Here is an 11,625-nt window from a genome sequence, read left to right as displayed (position 1 = left end):
ACAAAGTCCGACATCTGGGCCCCTCAGTGAATTTCTGTTGCCTCTTTTTTTCCAGCATACAGATCATGCTGTCCTGTTTCTTTGCACATCTCATAACTTTTTTAATTGGCCAGTGGACGTTTTAGAGAACATACTGTAGCGGCCCAGGATTCCAGTGCCTCCCTCTGCCATTGTTGTTGCTGGGATGTGTTTGCTTGTCGGCTTGCTCAAACTCGTTATGTGGAGTCTGTCTCCCCACAGCTGCTGCGCTCTCTGCTTGGTTTTCTCATGTCTTGACTTTCCAGCCCAGGTTACTAGAGGTTGTCCTGGTGAGCCAGCGATGGGTCAGAGGTTGTGCCCAAACATTTTGAGCCAGTAAGGCTTCCACCCTTTCCTGATGGGTCTGTGTGTAGGTCAGGGGAATGGGTTCCAAGTTCGGGCAGTTTTACAAGTCTGACCCAGGTTTTACTTTCCGTCAGGCCGTTTCCTGTCTCTTCTGCATGCGCGCAAGACATGCTGTTCAGCCAAGGCTGTGTGGAGAGCGAGGGCCCTCTCTGATCTCTCCTGAGTGTGTGCAGCCTTCCAGACCACGGAGGATGAGAGGGAGACCACTCACTGATGAGAAGGGCCTATCCCTCCTTCCTCTCTTCTCCAGTGGCCAGAGTGCAAGGTCACTGGTAACCATTGTTGGGTTCCTCGTTGCCACGGCCAAGAAGGATGCCCATGTCGGGACCTCAGGCACAGCCTACAGCCTCAGTTCCACTGCAGGAGGGTGACCTGGCTCAGAGGGTGAGCGGGGGCGGGAGAGAGGCTGGGCGGACACTGGGCCCTGAAGGACGAGGGGGCGCCCCGGCTTCCCCGGCTCTGTCCCCACTCCTGCTCGTCCTGCCCTCTGTGGCCCCCCAACTCCACCCCAGTGGCACCGGCCCTGGCTCACCACAGAACCCCGCCTGGATCATCACACTTTGGTCCTCTCGTTGGGGGATTTTCTAAGATTTGTATTGTTAAAAGATAAACTGAGGCATATTAACATTTTTAAGAGTTTATTTTAGCAAAAATTGATTCGAATTGGGCAGCATCCAAGCTAGCAGAGAAAGGAGCTCTGAAGAGCTGTACAAAATGAAGGACTTTTATAGGCAGAGGGGAGCAGGAACAAGGAAGTTATACTAGGCAAAAAAGCGGGTTGGTTACTGCAAGGTTACCTTCCTTTAGGGGATGGCAGGGGTCTGTCAGGCTGATGACCTGCCTAGTGCTCGTCAGGCGATTCTCGACTGACTGGTTTAAGATTCCATTTCTGGGAGATCCAAAACTGTAATTGTCTCAGTTTGGACATGGAGCTTAGCATAAGGGACTCCATTTTGGGTCTCTTGCCTTGTGCGTTTTTTTTTAACAAAATGTTACTCTGTTGTGAATCATTTATTTTTTGTTTTTGTATGCCTCACTTTTTTTTTTCTTTTTTTGGTGAGGAAGATCAGCCCTGTGCTAACATCTGCCAATCCTCCTCTTTTTTTGCTGAGGAAGACTGGCCCTGGGCTAACATCCGTGCCCATCTTCCTCCACTTTATATGGGACGCCGCCACAGCACGGCTTGCCAAGCAGTGTGTCGGTGTGCGCCCAGGATCCGAACCAGTGAACCCCGGGCCACTGCAGTGGAGCGCACGCACTTAACTGCTTGCACCACCAAGCCAGCCCCTGTATGCCTCACTTTTTATAAGTATTTTACTTACGCATTTGCCTGTTGGGTAGATGACACATTCACAAAGTTGAAAATTCAAAAGGCACACAAAGTTATTCAGGAACAAAGTCTCCCCCTTCCCGGGCCCAGCAGCCCTGCTCCTGTCTGCGGAGGCAGAGTCAGCTCTGTGTTCCAGCTAGAAGGTTTCAGCTCCCAGCTACATGGCAAACATTTCCCTGGGGGCAGGATGATGGGGGCCACCTGTCAAGAGCACCTCCAGTCTGGCTCTAGAGGCAGGCCCACCATGACCATAGCAGGATTTGAGGTCTTGTCCATTGAGGACCCAGTGCATGTTTGTGGAAGATATGGGCAAACAGGGGGCCGGCATTATTTGATCAATATTCAGCGTCCACGTATTCGGAGCCTGCTGCATAATGTCATGTGTCTGGTTTCTAATCCTTTCAATAACTCTGTGAGGGACACCTATTGTCTCTATTTTACAGATGCGGAAACTGAGGCTCATAAAACTCAAGTAATTGCCCAAGGATACTCCACGTATAAGGGGTTTTATTGGTTATCTGTTGCTGGATAATAAATTACCCTAAAACTCAGTGGCTTACAAACAATGCACATTTATTATCTCTCACGTTTTGTGTGGGATATTCAGGAATTCAGGAGTGACTTCATTCTGGCTCAGCATCTCTCATGGGATCATAGTGGAGATGTTAGTCGGGGCTGCACTCATCTGATGGCTTGACTGGGGCTGGAAGGCTTACTTCCAGGGTGGCTCACTTACATAGCTGGCAAGTTAGTGCTGCTGTTGGTGGGAGGTCTCGGCTTCTCCACACATGGGCCTCTCCAAAGGCTGCTTGGGTGGCCCCATAACATCTTGGCTGCCCCCAGAGCAAGTGATTGGAGAGATAGGGGTCCGGGTGCAAGCTGCAATGCCCTTTATGACCTAGTCTCAGAAGTCACACATCACTTCTGCCACATCTTATTCATTATGAGCAAGCCACTAGATCAAGCCCAGCTCACACTCAAGGGGAGGGATTTTGCTTCATCTTTTGAAGGGATTTCCACCAAAAAAATTTGTGGACACACTTTTTTTTTAAGTTTTATTTATTTATTTATTTATTTGAGAGGAAGATCAGCCCTGAGCTAACATCCATGCTAATCCTTCTCTTTTTGCTGAGGAAGACCAGCTCTGACCTAACATCTATTGCCAATCATCCTCCTTTTCTTTTTTTTTTTTTCCCCAAAGCCCCAGTAGATAGTTGTATGTCATAGTTGCACATCCTTCTAGTTGCTGTATGTGGACGCGGCCTCAGCATGGCCGGAGAAGCGGTGCATCCATGCGCGCCCAGGATCCAAACCCGGGCCGCCAGTAGCGGAGCGCGCACTTAACCGCTAAGCCACAGGGCCGGGCCTGTGGACACATTTTAAAACCATCACGGGGCTGATCCAGATTGTTAACGTTAACCTGCAGGAGCTGGAAGCCCGTGTTTTTGCTCAACCCCCTGGAAGTTCATGGAGCTAAGCTCTCAGGATGTGAAGCGCTGGGGTGGGTAGCAAAGTCTTTGCCCTCAGGTGGCCCCCATCGGGACATGTCATGAGGACAAGACCCCATGAGGCGACTCAGGTTCTGGTTTGATGGGTGCAGATGGCAATCACAGCCAAGGCCAGAGGAGGGCAGGGCCAGAGTGGGTCCAAGTCTTGGGAGAGGCTAGGAGCAAACAACAACAGGCCTTGAGGAGTTGACTGGGAGGGAGGGAGGAGGTGTCCTGAACTGGGGCGTGTGCACTGGGGAGAATGAACCAGGAGAGACGGAGGTGCCGTAGCGGCCAGGGGACCAGTTGAGAGGGCCTCTGAAATGAGGGGAAAGCCCTGACCAGGTCCGGGGAGTGGAGAGCTGTGGCACTGAGTCGCTGCTTAGACAGGGCTGGGGAGCCCCATCTTATTGGAACGTGACCCTCAGCTGCCTAGGGCCTCACCATTGAGCTCAGCCTGACTTTCTTGATGGCCCTTGTGTGCTGCTTGAGGCCTCGTCTTGGGCCCAAACCAGGATGGTGTCCCAACCCTCCCGACTTTGAGGCTCATCCTTCCAGAGTGTCCCAAGGCCCCACTCGCTCTCTGCTCAGGCTGGTCAGGAACCTGGGTATTGAGAAATCTCTCCGCGCTGGGTCTCTCTGACTCCTCCCACCACGTAGCCCCTGAGGCCGGACCCTGTGTCTGGGGGGCGGGGTCCTCCCTTGCCATTTGGGAGGGGGGCAAATGCCAGTTGTACCCTGGATGACACAGGGGCTTTTGGTATTTGGGGAACCAGGTCATAAGTTTGGGGGGGTTCTCCCTCATCAGATGATCTGTTCCAGCTGGGGGATGTCACTTCATGAGGGGTAGCGTCAGCCGTCGGCTAGAAGGTTCATTAGAGAAGCCGCTGACACTGAGAGGGAGGCAGTGAAGAATAATGATGATGAATGTGGGCGAGCGGAACCATACGTCTTCTCATGGCGCCGTCCCCACGCGAGGCCGCTGCGTAAAACTGCTCAGCTCCTCGCCTCTGGCGGCCTCGTCTGGGCTCATCAAAGTAATTAGGATTGCTGTGGGGGAGGGGTGGTGCTTTGTGTGTCCGTCACCCTCTGACCTTAGGCTGCTGCCCACCGTGTAGCAGGCAGAAGGGAAGAGGGAGGAAGGGTGAGGGGATCAGCTTTTTCTTAAAGGCCAGGTTCTTGAGGTCAGGAAGCCCAGCTGCTGGGTGGGCTGCTTTGGTGGGAAGGGGGGGTGTAGTTAGACCCTCCAGGTGTGAAAGGGCATCCTAGGTGGGGGGCGTATTTCTAAGGGAGGAGATGAAGGGTCTGTGCTGACTTCACGTGCTGACTTCACGGAGGTGTGAGGACTCCTAGAACCTTCCGGAGCAGGCCCTCAGGGGATGGGTGAGGCCCAGGAGAGGAGGGCTCACTGGGCCAGCGGCAGAGCCGGGACATGAAGGGGGCCTCTGACTTGGGTGGGCTGAGGGAGCTCTTTCTCTCCTCGTGGGATACGGGTCCCTGTCCCCGACAGGAGTTCTCAGTGACCCTCAATGGTCAGTCAATCGATTACCAATCACACAGGCAGCATGCCCTTGGACATCACCAGACAACAGGAGGGAGACTGGTGAGGAAGCCCAAAGGGCTGCAGAAGCCCCGGGGGGCGAAGGAAGATAGAGGAGAGACCAAGGGGCTTCAGGAAGGAGAGTCTGGCCTATCCTCTCAGTCCCCAGAGCCTCAGGCTATCTTTCTGCTGTGGCCAGAGAAAGTGCCACTGGGACCCCTACATCCTGATGGCCAACCCTCACAGTGGAGGTCTCTGGGCAAGGCACTCTTTGTCCCACTTTATAGATAAGGAAACTGTGTCTCAGAGAGGTTGAGTGACTTGCCCCAGGTCACACAGCTGGTAAGTGGTAAAGTCAGAATTCACCCCAGTATCAGGCTATAAGAAGCACTCTCAGTGAATCCTATAAAAACATGTCTTTATGTCCCCACCCCCACCTCTACTGGAGAGCCTGATTCAAAAGAAGTGTCAAGAATTGTGGAAGAACAAATAAATGAAGAATAAACAGAAAATGATGAATGAAACCTGTTGTACCGGGTGCCTTCTGCACGTGCCGCAGGCCGTCTCTCCTGAAGGGGTTCTAAGCCCTCCCACGTTGCAGGGGTCTGGGGAGGTGGGGGAGGGGAGGCGTGGGGCTGTGGTGAAGGCAGCCGGTGGTTCCCACCTGAGGCCCCAGGTCCCACACGCTTCCTCACAGGCTTCCCAGGCTTCGGCCCTCACCCTCTGGCCAGGGCAGGCCTGAGCATTACCATCAGGGGAGGCACAGGGCTGCTGGGGGGGGGGGGGGAGCTTTCCAGCCTAAACGGGAGAGCAGAGGGCCCTGCCAAACCCCAGCGTCCATTGGCTTCTGCCTGCCCCTCAGGCAGCGGGGGTGAGCTCCTGTGTGTTCCACCGGCTCTTTAGACTTAATGAAAAATTTACAAAGTTCGGGGCACTTCAAAGCAGTGAGTAAGCAGAGGTATCTGCTAACAGGGGGAGGGGCCCTGCCCAGCACCAAATGGCCAGGGCAGGGAGGAGCAAGGCTTCTGTGACCTGCCCCCCAACCCCCACCCAGGGGGGCAGCTGAGCCTTTGTTTGCTGCAGGCCACTTACACGCAGTCCTGGAGCCTGAGATGCAGGGCAACTGTGGGTGGGAGCTGGGAATGGGTGGATGTCCCCAAGCCGGGGTCCCCACAAGGAACACCAACTCCAGGCTGGGTTGGAGTCCCTCACCAACACACGGTGGCGGATGGGCCAGTGAAGCTGCTCCATGGATGGTCTCCAGTTCTCTTCCAGCTGAGACATATGGAGCAGCCAAAGAATCCGTTCTAGGAGGTGGGGCTGCAGGAGGGAAACTGAGGCAGGAAGGGGCCCAGCTTTACAATTCTGCCCCAGGCAGGTGGGCAGAATCCTGATTCCTTGCTGGAGAGGACACAGAGGGAGTGGGAGAGAACTGGGCCCTTTGGGTCGTTCAAGGCACCATCAGGTGAGCCCTGAGCCAGCTCCCCCCCGGCACAGCCCTGCCCTCGGCCCTACGTCCAATTTGTCCGAGAAGTATTTATTTTACAAAAGGATTCATTTCCAAGTCCCCTGGCCTGTTACAAGAGTGCATTTCCTACAAGTCACTCATTGAGAGAAATCCCATTGCAGATTATTTTGTAGGAGGTCTCCCTTTGTCAAGCGGGTGATCATCCCCGGCCTGTCTTCTGGGGGGGCCCGACTTCTCCCGAGTGTGCGGAAGGACCGTCTGCAGCGATGCCCAGGCTTGCACCCAGGAGAGACAACAGCACAGCGGTGGGCGTGGGTGCACCTGGGAATTAGAGGACCTGGCTCCCACCCTCAGATGACTTTTGATTTTAAAATGCCATAACAAGGCCGTTTGTGTGACCTCGTCTGTGCCCACGAGCGCTCCGGGGAGCCTCGGATGCCTCCCGGTTACAGAGAAGCAGTGCGCATTCTCCGTCCACAGGCGGGAAACCGAGGCACCAGGAGGGCCAGCGCCTGCCCCGAGGTCACACGGCGACCTAGCTGGGTTTTCTGACTGGTGGCCTCTGGAGGTTCGGGCCCGCCACAGGGACTGCGCGATCGTCCCCGCAGAGAAGACGCGCGCGCGCACACGCCCCGGCCGCGCCTCCGCCCGCAGCTCCCGGCCGCCCTGCTCCTGCGCCGGGGTGGCCGGCCGGGCGCGGACCCCCGGTCCCCCCCGCCCGGGCCTGGGTCCCGCGCTGGCGGGGTCCCGGCGGGTCCCGGCGGCCCGGGCGCGGGAGGACGAGGGGCCGGGCCCGGGCGCCCTCTGGTGGCCGCCGCGCGGAGCGGGAGCCCGGAGTCCCCGGGCGCAGCCGGGCGGGGGCGACAGCGGCGGGGACCCCGCGCGCGGGGGTATCCGGGCCTCGCGGCCGCGTTTCCTTGCCTACAAAAAGGAAGCACGTTTGTGGTAAAACCGAACTTCTGTAAAATCAACAAAACCGACAGGCCACCTGGTCTATAAAAGGAGAGGGAGGCGCCCTGGGGCCCCGGGACCCGCGGGAGGCGCGCGGGGGCGGCACCGGCCGGAAAGGGCGACTATTGTTACGGCGCGCGCTCCGCTCCAGGGCCCCGCCCGGCCGGGCCGGGGGGGCGGCGATCGGGGGAGGGAGAGGAGGAGTCCCCCGGCCCGGCCCCCTTTGTCCGCCGCCGCAGCCCCGCCCCGGGTCCTCGCCGCCCGCCGCCGCCCGCAGGGCCGGTCCCGCCGCCTCCCGCGCCTCAGCATCGCGGGCGGTTGTCACTGGCCGTCCCTTCGGCCAAGAAAACCCTCACCAGGAGGGACGTGTCTGGCTGCAGGTCACACAGCACAGCCGGGACCCGAACTCAGGTCTGCGGGGGCCCCGCGGGCCCAAGTGCACCCCCCCAGGCCACCCGCGCGCCCCTCTCCCGGGGGGCTGAGCCTGGAGGTCGAGGAAGGGCCGCCTCAGTCGCTGCGGGGGAAGCGGTTGGCTGGATGACTCCCCAGCACCTCCTGGTTTTGAAAAATCGCCCTCATTTGCAGAGCCCTGTGAGAGCGCCGCTTTCTGGACTGTGAAATCAGCACCGAGGGAGGATGTTTTGCTGCTGCTGCTGCTGGAGATTCATTCCCGTCTCCTAGGGGCTGACCTGAGAAGACAGGCGCTCCTGTGAGGGTCGGGGGGCTGCGAGCCAGGCAGGGAAGGGGAGGGGAGGGGAGGGCAGGGGAGGGGAGGGCAGGGGAGGGGAGGGGAGGATTCGCGAGCGCAGCGCTCGGCCGTGCCTTCCAGTCCAGGGGCAGAAGCAGCACAGACACGGCGCACACGGGGAGCAACAGGGGGCGGTGCGTCCAGGAGTGGGAGCCAGTGCTGCTGGAAGACCCCAGAGGAAGGGGAGCTGGGGGGCGGGTTAGGGAGCCCCGCCCAGGCCTCCAGAACTGGGCACATGGTCGGTGCTCAATAAAGAAATATCTATCTATTGCAGGATGGAGGTGGGACTGAAGCTGTGTGGGCTCTGGCTGAGCAGAGAGGACTGAAAAGATATGAGGGGATTGTTTTGAGCCTGGCAGGAGCCCAGGGCTTTACTGGGCAGCAAGGAACCACCTGGTGGAGCGGAGGCTCCAGGCTGTGTGACGGTTGGAGAGATGGTTGGCCAGGTGCGGATGAGGTGGAGGAGGGTCTGAGGGCTGGCCGAGGGCACCAGGGGGTAGTGAGGGCCCCTGTGAAGTGGCCTCTCCGAGGGTGGGGTGGAGACCAGGGGAAATGAGCCCTTGAGCTTGTAAAGGTGACAGTTTACTGCGGGAAGGGCAAACAACATATGGCCGGAAAATGTGTGCCCTGGCGGCCCTCTTCTCCCAGCTCCCCCTGCAGGTGCTCCCTGGTGGTGACTGTGGTCTGCCTCCAGGTGAGGCGCTGCCAGGCCCAGAATGGCTCAAGTGGAAGCTCCCCAAGACTCTTCGGTCCCTACCTACCTGGAAAAGCCAGCAGAATCGCCTCCTGGGCTTGTGGGAGCTACCTTTAGAACGTCACATGCCCTGACTCAACGTCTGGGTCCTGATACAACTTCTGGCTCTGCCAGCAGCCCCTCGCTACGTGGGCCACAGGTCATTGCACTGATCAGGTGTCCCTCACACAGTTACTTACCTGGGACACTTGAAAGGGACCCTTTGGAAGGGACTGGGCCCAATCCAAACCAACCCTGGTGACCTTAAGCAGAGAAGGAGTTATTGGAAGGGTACTAGGGAGCTCGAGGAGCTGCCTGGAGTCGGAGGAACAGGGCTCAGAAAACAAAGAGGGACCAAAGGAGTCTGGAGGGTCCCCGCCACTACCAGGCCCCTGGCAGGATGTGGCCCCTGGCGCTGTCACTCAGCTGTAACGATGGGGTTGCCGGAGCGCCGGACACGGCAGCGGTGAAAGAGGGCTGATGTCCCTGCATCTCTGCCTCACCTGCTCCAGGGGGCGCTCCCACGGCCCAAGCCGGCGTCGGGGCTCTGCACCCCAGCTGCCCACAGAAGGAGGGGAGATAGCTGGCCCCTTTAGCCTCTCAAGTGGAGGAAAGGCCCTCCCTCCCGTGAGGACTCACATGATGGGGATTGCCCCCAGCTAGGAAGGCGGTGTGGACGCTGGACGGCCCATCAAGTCTTCAGCGCTGGGAGCCGCGAAGGGCCTTCGACGGGAGCAGCAGGACCACACGGGCTTCCGAAGGGCCCCCTGCCGGAATGATGCCGTGGGGAGGGCCGGCAACCGCAGCCAGAGCTGAGCTTCAGGCACGCGGGGAAGCCGCTGCAGAGGGCTGAGAAGGGTCAGGACGGAGAGGAGCGGAGCCCCTGGGGAGCCTGGGGGCCCAGGAAGGGGCGGGTGGATCAGAAGGCCAGGGCTGCGCTCCGTGAGGCATCTGGGGTGCGGCCGGGACTCAGATACCGGCAACAGGAGCTGTTTGTTTAATTCACCTTTTGTCTTAAACACTTAAAAAGATTTATGGTGAGGGCGTGTCAGAGGAAAGGCCTGCTTCGCCTTCACCCTCCCCATCCGTCCCTCCCCAGGGGCAGTGGTCTGAGCAGCCCCCCACGTGTTCACACTTAAGCGTAAACAATAGGTCGGGTTTGGGTTTGTTTCTTTTAGTAACTGGAATCACGCCGTATATATTGTTCTTTAATATGCTCGTTGGAGACGTTTCCAGTCCAGCACACTCCTTTATCCGTTACAGCACATTCCAGAGAATCAGTGTTCACCATCCTGATGGACATTTGGGTTTTTGCATTCTGCTCTGATACAATGATGCCCACTTTTGTGCACAAATAGAAGTCCAGGGGCCGGCAGGCGAGGGGAAGTCTCAGTTTGAGTCCCTGCTGATCTGAGGTGAAGGCGTGTGACCTGGCGTGGGGCAGACCGTGGGCAGCGCACGCTGAGCCGGTGGAGAGCGGCTGGACTGTGGATTTGGGATTCAAAAGTCCAGAGGCACAGAGTATGACCAGGTGAGGTTTGCTTCTGGGCCACAGAAAGGGCTGCGGTCCACGCGGGCCCAGACGTGTCCACTAGATGGCGCCAAAGCCAGTAAGATGAGGCCCAGGCCTGCGAAGCCCCCGCTGCTGCAGGGGCTGTGGTCCCAGGGTCTGGTGAGGATTCTCCTAGGCCGCCGGCTGCCTCACTTCAACACCTGGGAGGCTGTGCCGTGGGGGTGGGGCGACCACGAATCGTTCTACAGGTTGAGCCCTGGCCAAGGGCTCTGGCCAAGGTGGGGGCTGAAATTCAGGCTGTGGGACTGGCCCTGACAGCCCAGGCGAGGGGTGGCTTTCTTCTAATCACACAAGTTCAGAAAGTGTTTGCAGAGGCCGGGGTGGGGGGAAAACTATAGCGAGACAGCCCCGCGCTCCATATTGCCAGGACCTGCAGAGGAACCCAGCTCCTGCAGAAAATACAGGATCAGAGAAGATGGGACCAGAGTTCTCCATGCTGGGCACTGAAGGCTCCATGATGGCTCTGGGAGGGTCCCTCTCCCCAAAGGAGTGCGCAGTCAGGTAGTGGAAATAAACACTGGACAAACTGCAATCTGGGCACTGATGGTCAATTTGGAATCAACTTGGGCGATGTGAGGTGCTTTGAAACGGCCCTTATCCGGCTAAGGGACAATTGTGGTCCTTATCACTATTTCTTCAGGAAAGCGTCAAAGCAACAGCAGCAGAATTTCCCTCCCTCCGTCTCTCCCACCCCTCACTGTCCCTAAGTTCAGAGACCACGGCCACCCACTCAAAGCAGTGCCCAGGCCTGTTCCTCTCCCACCCTCAGACACTGTCCCAGGCTCCCAGGACTGGAGCTCAGGCCTGACTTTCTTAAATTAATGAATTTGCAGAGAAACATTAGCCCTCAGCCCAAGTTCCCAGCACACCATAGGTGCTGGATGAACTTTGTGGAGGAGGAGGAAGGAAGGAGGAGGAAGAATGGACTCTGGCTGATTAAAGTTCCCGTCCCTTAATTATCTGTCCTGGGGCAAGAGACATGCTGTGGCCGAGTGGATTTCCCAAAGATGGGTGCACCATCTTGTGGGTGAGCATCTCCCACAGCAGGGGGTGTGAGATCAACACCCCTCCACGGAGTGTGGGGTCCGTTTCCTCCCCTGGAATCTAGGGAGCCTGTGACTGTTTCGGAAGTGATGTTCCATGATGATCAAGTTCCCGCCTGGCATTCTCTCTTGGGACATGTCCCCTGGGAGCCCTGAGGGACGTGTAGAAGTCCGTCGAGCCTGAAGCTGCCAGGCTGGAGGGACACATATAGCTAGAGATGCCCCCAGTCTCAGCTGGTTGAGTCATCTCAGCACTGAGGCCGGACTTAGCAGTAAGCGAACCTTCTGGTGACTCTCCACCCCATCACTGAGCTGCCCCCTAAGGCAGAGTGGAGCGGAGATGGGCCGGCCCTACTCAAATTGCAGAT

General features: G+C 57.9%; 1 long non-coding RNA gene across 1 annotated transcript; it reads left to right on the top strand.

The window, feature by feature from the left end:
* The first annotated feature begins 7,430 nt into the window (after positions 1-7,430).
* LOC131399398 (uncharacterized) lies at positions 7,431-10,895 on the top strand. Its single transcript, XR_009217123.1, has 5 exons — positions 7,431-7,571; positions 7,746-7,869; positions 8,183-8,354; positions 9,305-10,172; positions 10,582-10,895. It is a non-coding gene; the product is annotated as an uncharacterized LOC131399398 (long non-coding RNA).
* Positions 10,896-11,625: the final 730 nt, after the last annotated feature.

Source organism: Diceros bicornis, chromosome 38 (assembly GCF_020826845.1).
Source record: "Diceros bicornis minor isolate mBicDic1 chromosome 38, mDicBic1.mat.cur, whole genome shotgun sequence".
In the NCBI taxonomy this organism is placed as follows: domain Eukaryota; kingdom Metazoa; phylum Chordata; class Mammalia; order Perissodactyla; family Rhinocerotidae; genus Diceros; species Diceros bicornis.
This window is presented reverse-complemented; position numbering and strand designations above follow the sequence as displayed.